At 56.1% G+C, this 14,951-nt stretch overlaps 1 pseudogene; it reads right to left on the reverse strand.

The window, feature by feature from the left end:
• On the reverse strand, positions 1 to 12,563 carry LOC128931191 (A disintegrin and metalloproteinase with thrombospondin motifs 7-like; annotated as a pseudogene).
• Positions 12,564 to 14,951: the final 2,388 nt, after the last annotated feature.

The following is a 14,951-nucleotide window of genomic DNA, read 5'->3' on the forward strand; positions in this document are numbered from 1 at the left end:
CTAAAAGGCCAGGCCAAAGGCTAGGCCACATCAGGCCGAAAAACCAGGCTAGGCCAAAAGTTTAGGCCAAAATGCCAGGCCAGGCCAAAAACCAAGACCAGGCCAAAAGGTAAGACCACACCAGACCAGTCCAAAAGAGCAGGACAGGCAAAAAGCTAAAAGGCGAGGCCAGGCCAGAAGACCAGATCAGGCCAAAACAACAGGCTTAAAGGCCAGGTCAGGCCAAAATGCAAGAGCAAGCCAGACCTAAAGGTAAGGCCAGGCTAGGCCAGGTCAGGTCAGGCCAGGCCAGGCCAGAAGGCCAGGACAGAATGTAGGTCAGGCCAAAAGGACAGGCTGAAAGGCCAGGCCAGGCAAAAATGCAAGGCTAAGACAGGCCTAAAGGAAAGGCCAGACCAGAAGATAAGGCCAGGCCAGGCAAAAAGGCAAGACCAGGCCAGCCCAGACCAAAAGGTATGGCCAGACCAAAAGGCATGGCCAGACCAAAAGGCAAGGCCAGGCAAAAAGTCAAGGAGAAGCAAAAAGGCCAGGCCAGACCAGACAAAAAGGGAAGGCAAGGCAAAAAGGCCAGGCAAAAAGACAAGGCAAGGCCAAAAGGCCAGGCAAAAAAGCCAGGCCAGACCAAAAGGCCAGGCCAGGTAAAAATGCAAGACTAAGCTAGGCCTAAAGGGAAGGTCAGACCAGGCCAGACCAGAAGATAAGACCAGGTCAGGCTAAAAGACCAGGCCAGACCAGACCAAAAGGTATGGCCAGACCAAAAGGTAAGGCCAGGCCAAAAGTCAAGGAGAAGGGAAAAGGTCAGGCCAGGCCAGGCAAAAAGGCAAGGCAAGGCCAAAAAGCCAGGCAAAAAGACAAGGCCAGGCCAAAAGGCCAGGCGAAAAAGCCAGGCCAGGCCAAAAGGCCAGGCCTGGCTAAAAGGGAAGGTCACGCCAAAAGGTAAGGCCAGGTCAAAATGCCAGGCCAAAAGACAAGAGCAGACCAGGGCAGTCCAAAACGTCAGGTCAGACCAAAAGTCCAGGCCAGGCAATGCCAGCACAAAAGGCCAGACCAGATTAGGCCAAAAGGTCATGCAAAAATGTAAGGACAGGCCACACCAAAAGTTAAGGCCAGGCCAAAAGTTCAGGCCAAAAGTCTAGGCCAGGCCAAAAGGCCAGACCAAAAGGCCAGTCTGGACCAAAAGGTAAGGCCAGGCCAAAAGACCAGGCAAAAGGTAAGGCCGGGCCAAAATGCCATGAAAGGCCAAAAGGTCAGGCCAAAAGTCAAGGCCAGGCCAGACAGGGCCAAAAGGCAAGGACAGACCAATAGGTAAGGCCAGGCCAAAGGTAAGGCCAAAAGCCATGGCCACGCCAGGCCAGGGCAAAAGGCCGGGTCAAAAGGCAAGACCAGGCAGAGCAAGAAAAAAGGCAAGGCAAGACCAAAAGGCTACAGCAAAACGCAAGGCCGGGCCAAAAGGTAAGGCCAGACCAAAATGCCAGGGAAGGCCAAAAGGATGGGCCAAAAGGTAAGGCAAGTCCGCAAAGGGTCAAAAGGCAAAGAGAGAACACAAGGCAAGGCCACGCCAGGCCAGACCAAAAGGCCAGGCCAAAGAGCAAGGCCAGGCCAAAATGTGAGGACAGGACAAAAGGACAGGCCAGGACACAAGGCCAGGCCAAAGGCAAGACCAGGCCAGACAGGGCAAAAAGGTAACGCCAGGCCAAAACGCCAGACCAAAAGTCTAGGCCAGACCAAAAGACCAGGCCAGACCAAAAGATAAGGCCAGACCAAAAGGAAAGTCCAGACCAACATGCCAGGTAAGACCAAAAGGTCAGGCCAAAAGGAAAGGTCAGAAAAGACAGGGCCAATAGGCAAGTCTAGGTCAAAAGGTAAGGCCAGGCCAAAAGGCGAGCCAAAAAACAAGGCCATGCCAGGCCAGACCAAAAGGCCAGGCCAAAATGGGAGGACAGACCAAAAGGCCAGGGGAAAATGCCAGGCTAGGACACAAGGCCAGGCCAAAAGCAAGGCCAGGCCAGACAGGGCCAAAAGGTAAGGCCTGGCCAAAAGGTAATGCCAGGCCAGACCAAAAGGCCAGGCCAAAAGGCCAGCCCAGGCCAGGCCAGAAAGCAAGACTGGGGCAGGGGGCTGGGTCTCAGGGGCTCTGTGGCTGTTTGCAGGGCTATCCCAAGCTGGCATGGACAGCAGCCCAGAGCTCAGGGGCACCTCAGGGCTGAGGGACTTAGGCTGGCCCTCAGGTCCCAGGCTCAGGGCAGGCTCAGGCTCAGGTGTGTGCCTGAGAGCAGTCAGGGTCGTGGGGAGGAAGGTGCCCCACACTGCCACACCCCGCAGGGGAGCTGGGAGTCCCCAGCTGCAGGTGGCTGTCTCTGCCTTCCATCTCTGGCAGAAGGGCTATGGGAAGAGGAATGGGAGGAGCCACCTCCTCAGTGGGCCTCAGCTCACTGTCCCCAGGCCCCAGGCCACCCTCCAGAGCTGGCTTCCAGGCCACAGTCACTACTGTCTACAGCTCCACCACATCAGGACCTGGGGAAAAGTGGGTGCTGCTCACAGGGGACAAACGGGGCAGCGTGGGGCTGGGTCTTGGGGGCAGGTAGGGTCTCTGCAGCCCCCGGGTTCCTCATCATCCTTGGAAACCTCATTGGTCCTGTCCCACCATGGAGGGGGCAGCTGGCACTGGCTGTCCTTGCCAACCAAGTCATTTTGGCTCCCAGGGGAGGGAGGCATCTGCATGCCATCAGGGGAAACCCTGGGCCAGGGAAGGCTGGGGAGCTCAAGGTCTGGGGCCCCTATACGGGCATCTTCCTCCAGAAGGAAATTGACCAGAGTTCCCAGGGGTCAGCTCTGAGGGTGGGGGTGGGGAGCGGCTGGCCTGGCTGGGCCAAAAGCTAGGGGACCAAGGTCCGGGTGCCCCCTCCTCCGTGGCTGCAGGAGGCTCTGTGGCAGGCATGGGGCTACCTGTGGAGGGTGCAGCAGGATGGCCGCATGGTGGGGGTGTCCCATCCCCTGTCCCTGCCAGGTCTAGATCAGGCTCAACAATGGGCCCGTAGGACAGGTCCTCGTGGAATTTGATGAAATTGTAGTCGTAGAAGAAGTCCTCCACAAACATGGGCCCTGACGGTTCTAGCTCCAGGGCCTCCTCGTCGATGGTATTGCCCATGCAGGCTGGCCTGGGTGCTGAGGTGGGTGAAGGGCGTGGGTCAGGTGGCACGGGATGAAGTCAGCCTCGTTGAAGAGCTCGTGATTGGAGGAGCCGCTGCCTGAGCCGTCAGGGACCAGTGTGTCCAGGGGCAGTGGACAGGGTAACAGAGAGCAGGTGACTTGGCAGGCTGGCTGCTGGGCCTTGTCAGAGGCGACACCAGTGTCATTGGTGCGGTGGACACTTTGGTGCTGAGTACCCTCCCCGCATGTCACTGAGCACTGCAGGGGAAGCCAGGGTGAGGGGCTTAGGCTGGGAGGCTGGCTGCCAGGAGATGCTGGAGCAAGGCAGGGTAACCTGTCCACTGCCTGGTGTCAGAGTGGCAGGGACCCCAGCCAGCCCTCTCTGGTCCTACCCAGTTCAAGGTCATGGCTGTGGCCTTGGCTTCGCAGGGGCTTCCTGATCTCTGAGGCTTTGGAGTCAGAGGCTGAACCCTGGAATGCCCCAGACTTCCTCCCACCCAGGGTACCAGGCAGTAAGGGCTGGAGGAAGGCTGTCTCCTTCCCTGTAGACTGAAACCAAGGGTGATGCTGGAGGCAGACCCTCCCATCTCACACTCACCTGAGACCAGTTCCTCACAGCCCAGGTGGCCAGGCAGGGCACGTGGCGGTTGCAGGGGGTTTCGGCCGGGGGCCGGGAAAGGTGTTCACAGGCAGGCGGCTCCAGGGCGCTCTGCACATTCAGCCCAACACTGCAGATGCAGAGCACAGCCCAGTGGGACAGGCCCCCAGGCCCACAGGAGCTGGAGCACAGCTGCCACTCACCTGCCCACCACAAGGCAAGGGCATGTGGGTGGCATCAGCATGGCATCAGATGGGTGGAATTGGCAGGTTCACCAGCAGGGATGGTCAGGCCAGGCTCCCAGGCCCTCAGGGTTTGGGCAGAGCTGGGACCGAGGCCAGTGGCTGCTTCTCCAGAGCTCCAAGCCCAGGTAGGTGTCCTGCCCCCTAAGTCTGGTGACATGGCCCAGCCCCTCTGCTCCTGCCACCCTCCCCTCAGGGGAAGTGAGCATGATCTGAGGCCTATTTCCATCGCCATATCCAGGGACCTAAGGAGGAGGACCACATGTGTCCAGGTTGGCCCAGGCTGGAGTAAGGGGTGACTGAGAGCTGGGGCTTCAGCCTTGGGACGACCGTGAAAACCTGGCTGCCTGTGCTCCTCCCTGGGGCCTCTGGGGCCCAGAAGTAGGGGCCTGTGACAGACCCAGGCCACGTGGGGGTGGGGAGTTGTCAGGGGAGTGCGGGTGGCACACCTGGCAGGGCAGGGCTGCTCACTGCACTTCCTCTGGTGGTCAACGGGCCAGCCCAGGGGGTCACAGTGCCCCTTATCCACAGGCCCTGCCTGCTGCTCTGAGCAGTACACACTCTGCCTCTGCACACCTAGGGGCCGGGGGGCTCAGCCTGGGCCTGGCACCAAGGTGCCCACCACTCAAGACCCAAAGATACCATTTCTGCCAGAACCCTCCCAAAACAGCACCTCACTGCCCATGTCAGGATAAAGGCAGACCTCCATGGCTGCCTCCTCCTTGCTGTCCTGCTCTCACCCACCCTCTCCTATGTAACCTCCCTCTGACTGTCCCTGGAGAGGTGGCACAGTGTGGAGGTTTAGTGGGTTTGGTCCCCAGACCCTCTGCTTTCTAGCTGAGATGCCTGGGTGGCTCATTTGGCCTCTCTGAACCTCAGCATCCTCTTCTGTGAAGCTGGAGTGACAATCCTGCCTGCCTCCAAGCCCCAGACAGAGGACTGCTCGTGGCCTTGTGTGTGTGGGCTCATCCTGTGCCCAGCACATCCTACGAGCTCAATCTGTGCAAGCTGCTGCTAGCATGCAAACCCAGCCACGACATCAAGGCTGCCCCACTGTCCACGCCCTTCCCAATGGCTAAGAGAACATCTGGAGAAGAAACACATCAAGGGGCAGGTCCCGCTCTCTGCCCCACACCAGCCTTGGCATTACTCCTGTCCTTCATACCCTCTGCCACTGCCCACCCCGGGGCTTTTCCACAGCCACGTGCCTCACTTAAACTCACCTTCATACTGCCTGCTGAGATCCAGCCTCAGGACACCCTCCGCTGGTGGCTCTGCTTTCTCTGCTCCCCTGGGATCTCAGGAGTAAGCTGTCCCTCCCCTGAGCTGCCAGTCCCATGCCAGTCCCCCTTTCCTCACCAACAGATTCTGATATTGTTCAAGGCAGCAATGGGACCTGCTGAAAACACCCTGAGGCTGCCCCCTTACAACTAGGGGCTCTGGGACACAGTCCTGGCTGGGAGTCAGCCCTTTCCCCTCCTTCTTCCTGCCCGGAACATGGCAAGAGGCCTGGAAGGGAGGAGGACATCTGCGACAAGCAGGAGGGGAGGGCTGCAGTGGCAAGGACCCTGCAGCTGAGGGACAGTCAGCTCCAGGTCCTGCCAGCGTGGACTGTGCACCTGGGGCTTCCTGCCTGAGACAAAGACCCACTGTCTGTCCCGGCCACCACGGGGTACTTGCCTCTGTGTACACTCACTCCTACACGGTCCACCTGCCAGGCAGCTGAATTGCTAAAAGACAATCCCCCAAATGTCTTGTGATGCAAATGTATTTGTTGGTTTTTCATGTTTGTCTATTTAAAGACACCTGAATTCTACCAGGTGTGGTGGTTCACGCCTGTAATCAATCCCAGCGCTTTGGGAGGCTGAGTCAGGTGAATCACCTGAGGTCAGGAGTTTAAGACTAGCCTGGCCAACATGGTGAAACCGCACCTCTACCAATAATAAAAAATTAGCCAGGCATGGTGGTTTCTGCACGTTAATCCCAACTACTCGGAAGGCTGAGGCAGGAGAACCAATGGAACCTGGGAGATGGAGGCTGCTGTGAGCCAAGATCTCACCACTGCACTGCAGCCTGGGTGACAGAGCAAGACTCCGTCTCAAAATAAATAAAATAAAATAAAGATAGCTGTATTAGATGAAATGGGTTTCCAGGCTTTGGAAGGCATCTACCCAGTTCTCTAGTTCTCATGTTGTCATCATAACAGCACTTAGGAAAAAAAAAAAAAGACAGGGTTTTACTGTGTTGGTCAGGCTGGTCTTGAACTCCCGACCTCAGGTGATCCGCCAGCCTTGGCCTCCAAAGTGCTTGGATTACAGGTGTGAGCCACCACGCCCAGCCCATAACAGCATTTTAAGGCTCCCGCACTTCCTCTGCGCACCTGCCCTCCTGCCACTTCTCCTTTCCTTCCCTCAACTCTTTCCTCCAAATAGTAATAATAATTTTAAAATAGCCTTTTAAGGAATGTTCAAATGTCTCTATCTCAGATTCCTGATTCTGAGACCCTGAGGACACTGTGTCAATGATGGAAAGACTGAGGGAAAAGGGGAGGACTAAAAGAGCTGGAGACAGAGGTGGGGGAGATGAAGAGGTGGGAGGAGACTGAGAGGTAGGGTAAGAGCTAAGGGCATGGGGGGAGACGGAGGAGCAGTGAAAGACTGAGAATGGGGAGATGGAGGATTAGGGGGAGACAGGGTGTGGGGGAGACCCAGGAATGGGGGGGTAGACCCAGGGGCCAGGGGAGACTGAGAGGCATAAGAGGAGAAACCATGGGGTGGGAGGAGACTGAGGGGCTGGGGAGACCAAAGGATGGGGGGAGACCGAGGAGTGAAGGGGACTGAGAGGCACAAGGAAGGGGAGACAGAGGGGTGGGGGAAGACCAAGGGTCCTGGGGGAAGACTGAAGGGCCAGCAGAGAGACCAAAAAGCCAGCAAGGAGACAAAGGGGTAGGGGGAGACCTAGGGGCAAGCAGGGAGACCAAGGGGTGGGGGGAGACTGAGGGGCAGAAGGGGAGACCAAGGGGTGGGGGGGAGACAGAGGGTAGATTGAGGAGCATGTGGGGGAGACCAAGTGGTGAGGGGGAAGACTGGGGGTTGGGGGGAACTGAGGGGCATGGGGGAAGACCAAGGGGCAGGGTGGGAGACCTGAGGTGGAGGGATTCTGAGAGGCAGGAAGACCAAGGGGCATGGGGGGCACTAAGGGAAATATGGGGAGGAAGGTTCAGAATTAATGAAACCATCCTACTTTTTACATAGTTCAAAGAAATAAGTCAGCGTGGTGAGGGGCCACTGGGCTGGCCTCAGAGTGGGGTGGGAAACCTGGCTGTGCCCTGGCCTCCTCCCCTCACTGCCCCCTTCTCTGCCACCTTCCACTGTTCCCCCTCCTTCTGTATGGGAAGCCCCTCCTGGGGTGGCCACCAGGGAGCTCCAGGCTCTGGACCACTGGAGGGGCCAGAGGAGGGGAGCAGCCCGCCCTGACAGGCCCAAGGCTAAGGCTCTGTGGGGGTGGAAGGGGTCGTCTCTAGGATGCAGCAGAAATGCAGGCAAAAGACCTGCCGGAGCTGAGCCAGGACAAAATCGAGAGGGAGCTGTGCCCCTGTATGGAGAATGCCAAGAGCTGGGGCACACTGAGCACTCACCACAAGCTGCCCCCACCTGCCTCATCTATTTACCTCCCAGTGGGCATGGGACATGGGGCAATTGCCAGCCTCATTTCACGATGGGAAACTGAGGCTCAGAGAGGCAAACCTCCAGACCCGTGGTGGCCCAGCAGTGAGCTGGAGGCTGAAGCCAGTGTCCCTGTCCAGAGCCAAAGCTCTGTAGTGCCAAGAGAACTCAGGCGGCAGGACCTCGCCATGGCCATCTGCCTCCCTGTGGATGGTGTACTCATAGCGCACCTGGGGTTGCTCTCCTGGAACAGCAGCTGGATGGGCAGGTGGGCCCTATGAGCATGAGCCGTCCTCTCCATCCACCCAGCCCTAAAGGAGCCGACCCCAGTCACCTCTGAACTGCAGCCACATCATGGGTCCATTTTAAAAGATGGGGAAACCGAGGCAGAGGTTGCAGCAGGATGTCCTGGCTGAGAGCCAGGCTCTGTGACTGCCCCAGGGCTCACTCCTCCATGATGAGACCCTGTTATGGGCCTGGGGTCTCTGCCTCTGCTCCCCCATCCTAGGCCTCAGGAAACAGGCACCTGGATCCAGACAGGCTCATTGATGGGACCTGGGGACGTAAGGTTCTCCCAGTTGCCCCTGCATGCATATGTGAAGTTGGTCCCTGCCACCTGGTAGTCCCCGACCCACTGGATGGTCCAGCCGCCATTGAGGAAGTACTTCTTCGGGTCCTCGTTCTGCAGTGCCAGGAAATTAGCAGCCTCGGCCACCTCCTGGATGCGGATCTCACGTGGGCCGGCTGGGATCAACCCCACGTCCACATACCCTGCTGGCCAAGGGTTGTGTATAGGTTGTGCTCAGGGCAACAAGGTTACCTATCCCCACCTGCTGCCCTCACCTCTCTCCCCACTTACCCCTGCCTGCTGATGCCAAAGATTCCACTGTTACCTTAAAAGTCTGAGCTCCCTGAATTGCTCAGATATGTGATAGGTCACCAAAACCTCACAGAGGCACCCCAAATCCTGACCCCATGTCCATGCCCCATCACCCCTCTCCTGGGGACCTAAACTGGTCTCATCACAAGCCTGGGTCCACCCAACACTCAGGGCCAGCTGGCATTCTCTCTAAAATGCCAGCGTGCTCAGGCCTTTCTCCTGGATCACCCTCCTCAGCCCACATGGCTGCTTTTATTCACCCGCTTCTGTCACACCCATCACATGCCAGGCACTGCTCGCAGGACTTCTCACATGTAAGATGAATAACAACCCTAGGATGTAGGTACTATTGTTGTCCCCATTTCACAGATGAGGAAAGTGAGGCAGGCAGGGATAGTAACATGAATGAGCGTCCTGCTGGGATCTGAGGACAACAGGGTTTTCCTCCCATGGGAAACCTTCCCTGACTCCCCCAGGCCAGGAGCGTCTTCCTTGGTGCTCCCACAGCCCTCTGGGCCTCCCTGCACTGCACTGGCGACACAGAAGGTTGTGGCCCCTGGGGGACTGAGCGATTCACCTGCATGTCCCCATCACCTAGCACCACAGTCAGCACTTGAACAACGTGTGCAAAGCAGACCCGAGGTGAGGGTGTGGAGTTGGGGGTCTCAGAAGCTTCAGGAGGAGACCATCATCATCCCAGAGGCCCAGGGGCCACACACAAACTGAGCTTGCCCTTCCTGGGGTTTCTGGGGCAAGAGGACTCCCAATGGGGACAGATCTCTGTGCTTGGGTTAGGGGTCCCTGACTCCTACAAGAATTCCACCCCAGCAAGGCTTCCCTGCTTAGTCATCTATGGCTGGGTGGGAACCATGAGGCCAATGGGGGAGCCCAGGGCAGATGGGGAAGTGGCCACCAGGTAAAGAGCACACCCCTCCCTCACAGTGGCCCCACCTTATACCCAGGCCCTCTGCCTCCTCCAAGGTCCCGCTCACAATGTGGCAGGTGGAGCCATTGTCGTGGCACATGCCGTAGCGGTCCTCCATGGCACCAGAGTTAATCTCAAAGTCACAGTCGACATTCTGCAACACAAAAGGGAGGAGAGGCCCATGGTGCTGGTGGCCAGCCCTCTGCGCCAGCCAGGTTCAGGAGCAGACAACCCAGCTGTGTCTCTGACCCAGGTGAACGTCTCTACCTCCCTGAAGCTCTGTGTACTCAGATGTGAGACAGGGAGACCCGCCCCTCCCTTAAAGGCATGTCTAAAGCATCACATTCGACAAGAGAAGGGAGTTCTGCAAAGGCTGCGGGTAGGCAGGGACCTGACTCTCCATGGGCTCCTGACCAGTGTGTGCAGGGAATCTGAACATCAGAGGCACTGGGGGTTGGCCCTTCCCTTCTGGTCCTCCTCTGAGCCCAGGCCTGAACACCCCAGCTGCTTAGGGACTAGAAGCAGGGGCAGATAGGTAACTGGGGAGATAGGCAAAGACCAGAGGCCATCCTTGTATTGAAAACAAGAATAGGAATTGTTACCAAATACTGAGTGCTACTCTTTGTTCTTTTCTTTTTTTTTTTTTTTGAGATTGAGTTTCGCTCTTTTTACCCAGGCTGGAGTGCAATGGTACGATCTCAGCTCACCACAAACTCCGCCTCCTTGATTCAAGCAATTCTCCTGCTTCAGCCTCCCGAGTAGCTGGGACTACAGTGTGCACCACCATGCCCAGCTAATTTTGGCATTTTTAGTAGATAAAGGGTTTCACCTTGTTAACCAGGATGGTCTCGATCTCTTGACCTCGTGATCCACCCGCCTTGGCCTCCCAAAGTGCTGGGATTATAGGCGTGAGCCACCGCATCCAGGCCTGAGCGTTACTCTTCTGGGCTCATTTAACCTCTTCTATCTGGGGTCAGCCAGCTGGCAAGAGGTCAAGCCCCTGCCTTGGCTCCAGTTTCCTGGCTGGAGTGGTGCTGGCACAGCATCCAAGGAGACGTGGAGTGGCAAGGCCTGACTGGGAGGGGTCTCCAGTGCCAGGAGGCCTGGTAGGGGCTTTGCCTTATTGGTATAGAGGGTGGGGTCTCTGAAGCCCAATGGCAGAGCATCGGGAGGGTGGCCAGAGGACCAGAAGGGACCCAGGGGAGAACCTGGGGCCTGCCAGTGGGGCTGGAGGCGGGCAGTGCTGGGAGAGCCTCTTCCTGACCAGGAACACCTTGCAGATGCCATTGATGCAGAGGTCCCGGCTGACCCTGCCCTGGTAGCAGGGGGTGCCATCGACCACGACATCCTGCAGCTTCTCAGCAAAATACTCATACGAGGGCTGGCAGTGCAGCTCACAGGGGTTCACTGGGGGCCAAACAAAAGAGCCATCAGTGACAGCCGGGGCAGGAGTTACAGAGGCCACCAGGAAGACGCCTCTGTGACACACATCCATGGCAGGCTGGAGGCTCCGGCTGTGCTGGTAGCTATCTGCAAGGCTGCAGACTGGGGAGCTGGGGGAGCAGCAGCCCCAGGGCACAGTGGCACGGCCCAGGCTTGGGGTGGAGACTGGGCCTCCAGCTGCATCACAGGGTAGCCTTGGGCACACACAGCCCCAGCCCTCTGAGCCTCAGTGTCCCCATGGGAGGCAGCATTCACCGTCATTGACCACAGACACCCATGTGTGCCGCTGGCCCTTGTAGAGCATAGCATCAAAGTGGCTGCTCTGGAAGTGGCGGAAGGAGGGGTGGCCCGCGGGGAAGGCTTGCAGGTTGCAGAGGCGGAAACGCTTCCATTTGCCCACGCAGTACTTGCCCTTGTATTTGCGTCTGTGGGGAGAAGCAGGGAGGGCCCGATGAGTGTTACTGCATGGCCACAGCCTGGAGTGAGCGGCCTCCTCCTGTACCCACACACTGAGATCCCTGCCACCTAGCTCTGCGATACTGGTCTCTTCCCCTGCTCTGGCCCAGACACACCCTCCCTGTTTGTAAGGACCTTCGGGGAAGTGGCAGCAGGAAGCCTGAGCTCTGTCCCCAACCTGCTGTGTGACTGGGCAAGTCTCTGGCTAACCCCTGGGCCTCAGATTCCTCATCTGTAAAATGGGGTTAGGGCTGCCTCTGCAGAGGACTGTTGAGAAGCCGGAACAAGCTGCAGGCATGACTGGCACTGACTGGAGGGACTTCTCCGAGTCCCCAGCCCATGACACCAGCGTCCTAACGAGCCCTTGAGCCCTCAGTCTCCTTCCTGGTGGCAGTTCCCCAGCCTGGGTGTAAAAAAAGCCCCCAGGGCCCCAGCCACCTGAGAGGTCTGCCCAGTCACAGCTCCTGAAACCCTCCCCATCTAGGCCAGGGTAGCTGGACCGAACCCAGATCAGACCTGGAGGTCAGGAGGCAGGGGGGGGGGACACAGGCCAGTCTTAGCCAAGCACAGGGCCCTGGGTGGGGCTGGCTGTGAACCCCATGCCTTCCCTGGGCGGCCTCATGTAGAGGGAATCAGCTGGGCAGTGCCTCAGTCTAAGGTGCTGATGGGCTCTGCATCTCACCAGATCCTCACATCCCCGCTTTTAAATGGGAAAACAGAGGCTCAGAGAAGGGGTGAAGAGAAGATTCAAACCCTGAGCCATCTAAGGTCCAGGGCCCATGCTCTTCCCCATTGCTCTCTCCTTCCTCCCTCCAGCTGGCAGCTGCTTTGCTGTGTGGCCTCTGATGAGTCTCTCTAGTCTCTGGGCCTCAATGTCCCCCTCTCTGCAAAGAGGTCAGCAGTGGGGACCTGTCAGCCCCAGAACACTCCTTGAAAGTGACTCAAGGTGGCCTGGACACTCGGAATGACCGTTGTGAGGACACTTCTAAGAGCCATGGGCTGGGACAATGCCAAGCTCCTGCCATCAGCTGGCTCCTTGGGTCCCTCTGTCCCATCACCCAGGGCACCCTGGGCCCCACACTCACACCGGCTGTGTGCACTGCCACTCAGCACTCTGCATGCCCACACCACAGCTCCGTGAGGGCAGTGATGCCCCTTGATGCCTCCGTAACCCTACTGATGATGTCTGATGTCTGAGAAGCATGGTAGCACTAGGGCTGGAGATGAGATAAGTATCCCTTGCTTCTTATTGCCCCTTCCAGACTATTCTCCTTCAAAACCACCAGCTTTGAATCTCACGTATCAGAACAAGGCTATCCCATGTTCCTCAAAGTTTTGGGCACTCAGTTCCCTGTTATTTCTCCAGCATCTCCCATCTTAGTTTGGGAGGATGTCAGTATTCATGGTAGGTAGGCAATTCTTCTAGCACTGTTTTTTCTTTGAGATGGAGTCTCATGCTGTTGACCAGGCTGGAGTGCAGTGGCATGATCTCAGCTCACTGTAACCTCTCCCTCCCATGTTCAAGCGATTCTCCTGCCTCAGCCTCCCAAGTAGCTGGGATTACAGGTGCGTGCCACAACACTCAGCTAATGTTTTTAGCATTTTTAGTGGAGATGAGATTTCACCATGTTGGCCAGTATGGCCTCAAACTCCTGACCTCAGGTGATCCCCCACCCCCCCCACCTTGGCCTCTCAAAGTGATGGGATTACAGGCATGAGCCACCACATCCAGCCCCAGCACCTCTTCTCTCCATTCTTCCAGTGGTGCTGTCTGCTGTTTCTCATTCCTGCGAGGCCTACACTTTGTCGACAACTTTAACTTTCCTATAATTTCAATTTTAAGGAAACCCTCTCTGACCACCACCTCCAATTTTTCTAGCTTGTGCCTTGATCCCATGCCCATTCTGCTGTCTACATCACAATTTTGTATCTTCTCTGGTTTCTCAACTAGCCTAAAACCGCAGATCAATAATTGTACTCCTCTCTGGCATACATCCCCATCATCTCTGACCTAATCTGTTTGTTTATTTGTTTTTAACTCACTTGGCAGAAACACTGCCAAGTTAAAGCCAGCTCATTCTGCCCCATTTCTGCTGTAGCAGCTGTACCTTAAAGGGAATAGCACAACCACATTGCTTTGGTCTCACTTTCAATTCCATGTCACACCGCTTCAAACCATTATTTAAACCTCCAGCACTTGTCAGCCATAAGTGCTACCTGCCTTGGGCTCACACTAGGTGACTTGTCCTCACCCAATTAAGTCTATATGTATATATGTAGACTTACATATATATGTATAACTTTTTTTGAGACAGAGTCTCACTCTGTCACTCCGGCTGGAGTACAGTGTGCAATCTCAGCTCACTGCTATCTCCACTTCCCGGGTTCAAGCAATTCTTGTGACTCAGCCTCCCGAGTAACTAGAACTACAGGCAACTGGCCAACTTTTATAATTTTGGTAGAGATGGGGTTTCACCATGTTAGCCAGGCTGGTCTCAAACTTCTAACCTCAAGTGGTCTGCCTTCCTCAGCCTCCCAAAGTGCTGGGATTTACAGGCATGAGCCACCAGGCCCAGCCCAATTAAGTCTAACTTCTTACCAGTCTACCCCCTTATCACTTGTTAACTGGTCAGGAATTTTCCCTGTTCTACTCTTCTTAGTTTCTCTCCCTCTTTGTGTGCAGCAAGCCAATCATTGTGGCAACAGGTTTTGCCAAAGGGAAAGGCTGCCATGTGAAAAGGTGAGGAACCAATGTCAAACCTCCCTCCCCAAAGATGAAGTTTCAGGTATAGTTGTTGCATAGAGGAGTAAGGCAGTTGAAGGCATGGGAAAAGGTGAGTGGATGTAAGGACAAGTGAGTTAATCAGTGATATGCACACACATAGTCAGGCTTCATGGCTCTTCATAGAATGCATGTTCAGAAAATGGTAACATTTCCATGATCTGAGGGAGGAGATTTCAGCTCTCTGATGTCAAATGGTCGTCTCTCCTGCATTGACATAAGCCCATTTAAAGGATTGGTGGCCTCAAGCTGCTTGAGCTCTACAAGAGCTGCCCCTTACTTCCTGAAAAACAACTTAAAGCATCCATTACTATAGTGACCTACAGTCAGAGATTTCATCTGTAAGAAGCTGGTGGGAGTTCAGTTATGGATTCTCTGACTGTTTGACTTGCTAGTGGGAGTTTTTAGATCAACTAGAAGTAAGCGACTAAAAACAGCTAATATTATTTGGCTATTTGTCCCTGCCCAAATCTTATGTTGAAATGTAATCCCCAGTTTTTGAGGTGGGGCCTGGTGGGAGGTGTTTGAATCCAGAGGCAGATCCCTTATGAATGGCTTGGGCCATGCCTTTGGTGATGAGTGAACTCTGGCTCTGAGTTCACATTAGAGCTGGTCCTTTAAAGTATGTGGCTGTTCCCCACCTCACCTCTTGCTCCTTCTGTTGCCATGTGATGTGTCTGCTCCCTCTCCATCTTCTGTCATGATGGTAAGCTTCCTGAGGCCTCCACAGAAGCCAGGATGTCAGCACCATGCTTTCCATAAAGCCGGCAGAGCCAGTTAAAACCTCTTTTCTTTATAAGTTACCCAATC

This window comes from Callithrix jacchus, chromosome 17, assembly GCF_049354715.1.
Source record: "Callithrix jacchus isolate 240 chromosome 17, calJac240_pri, whole genome shotgun sequence".
NCBI classification, from domain to species: Eukaryota; Metazoa; Chordata; class Mammalia; order Primates; family Cebidae; genus Callithrix; species Callithrix jacchus.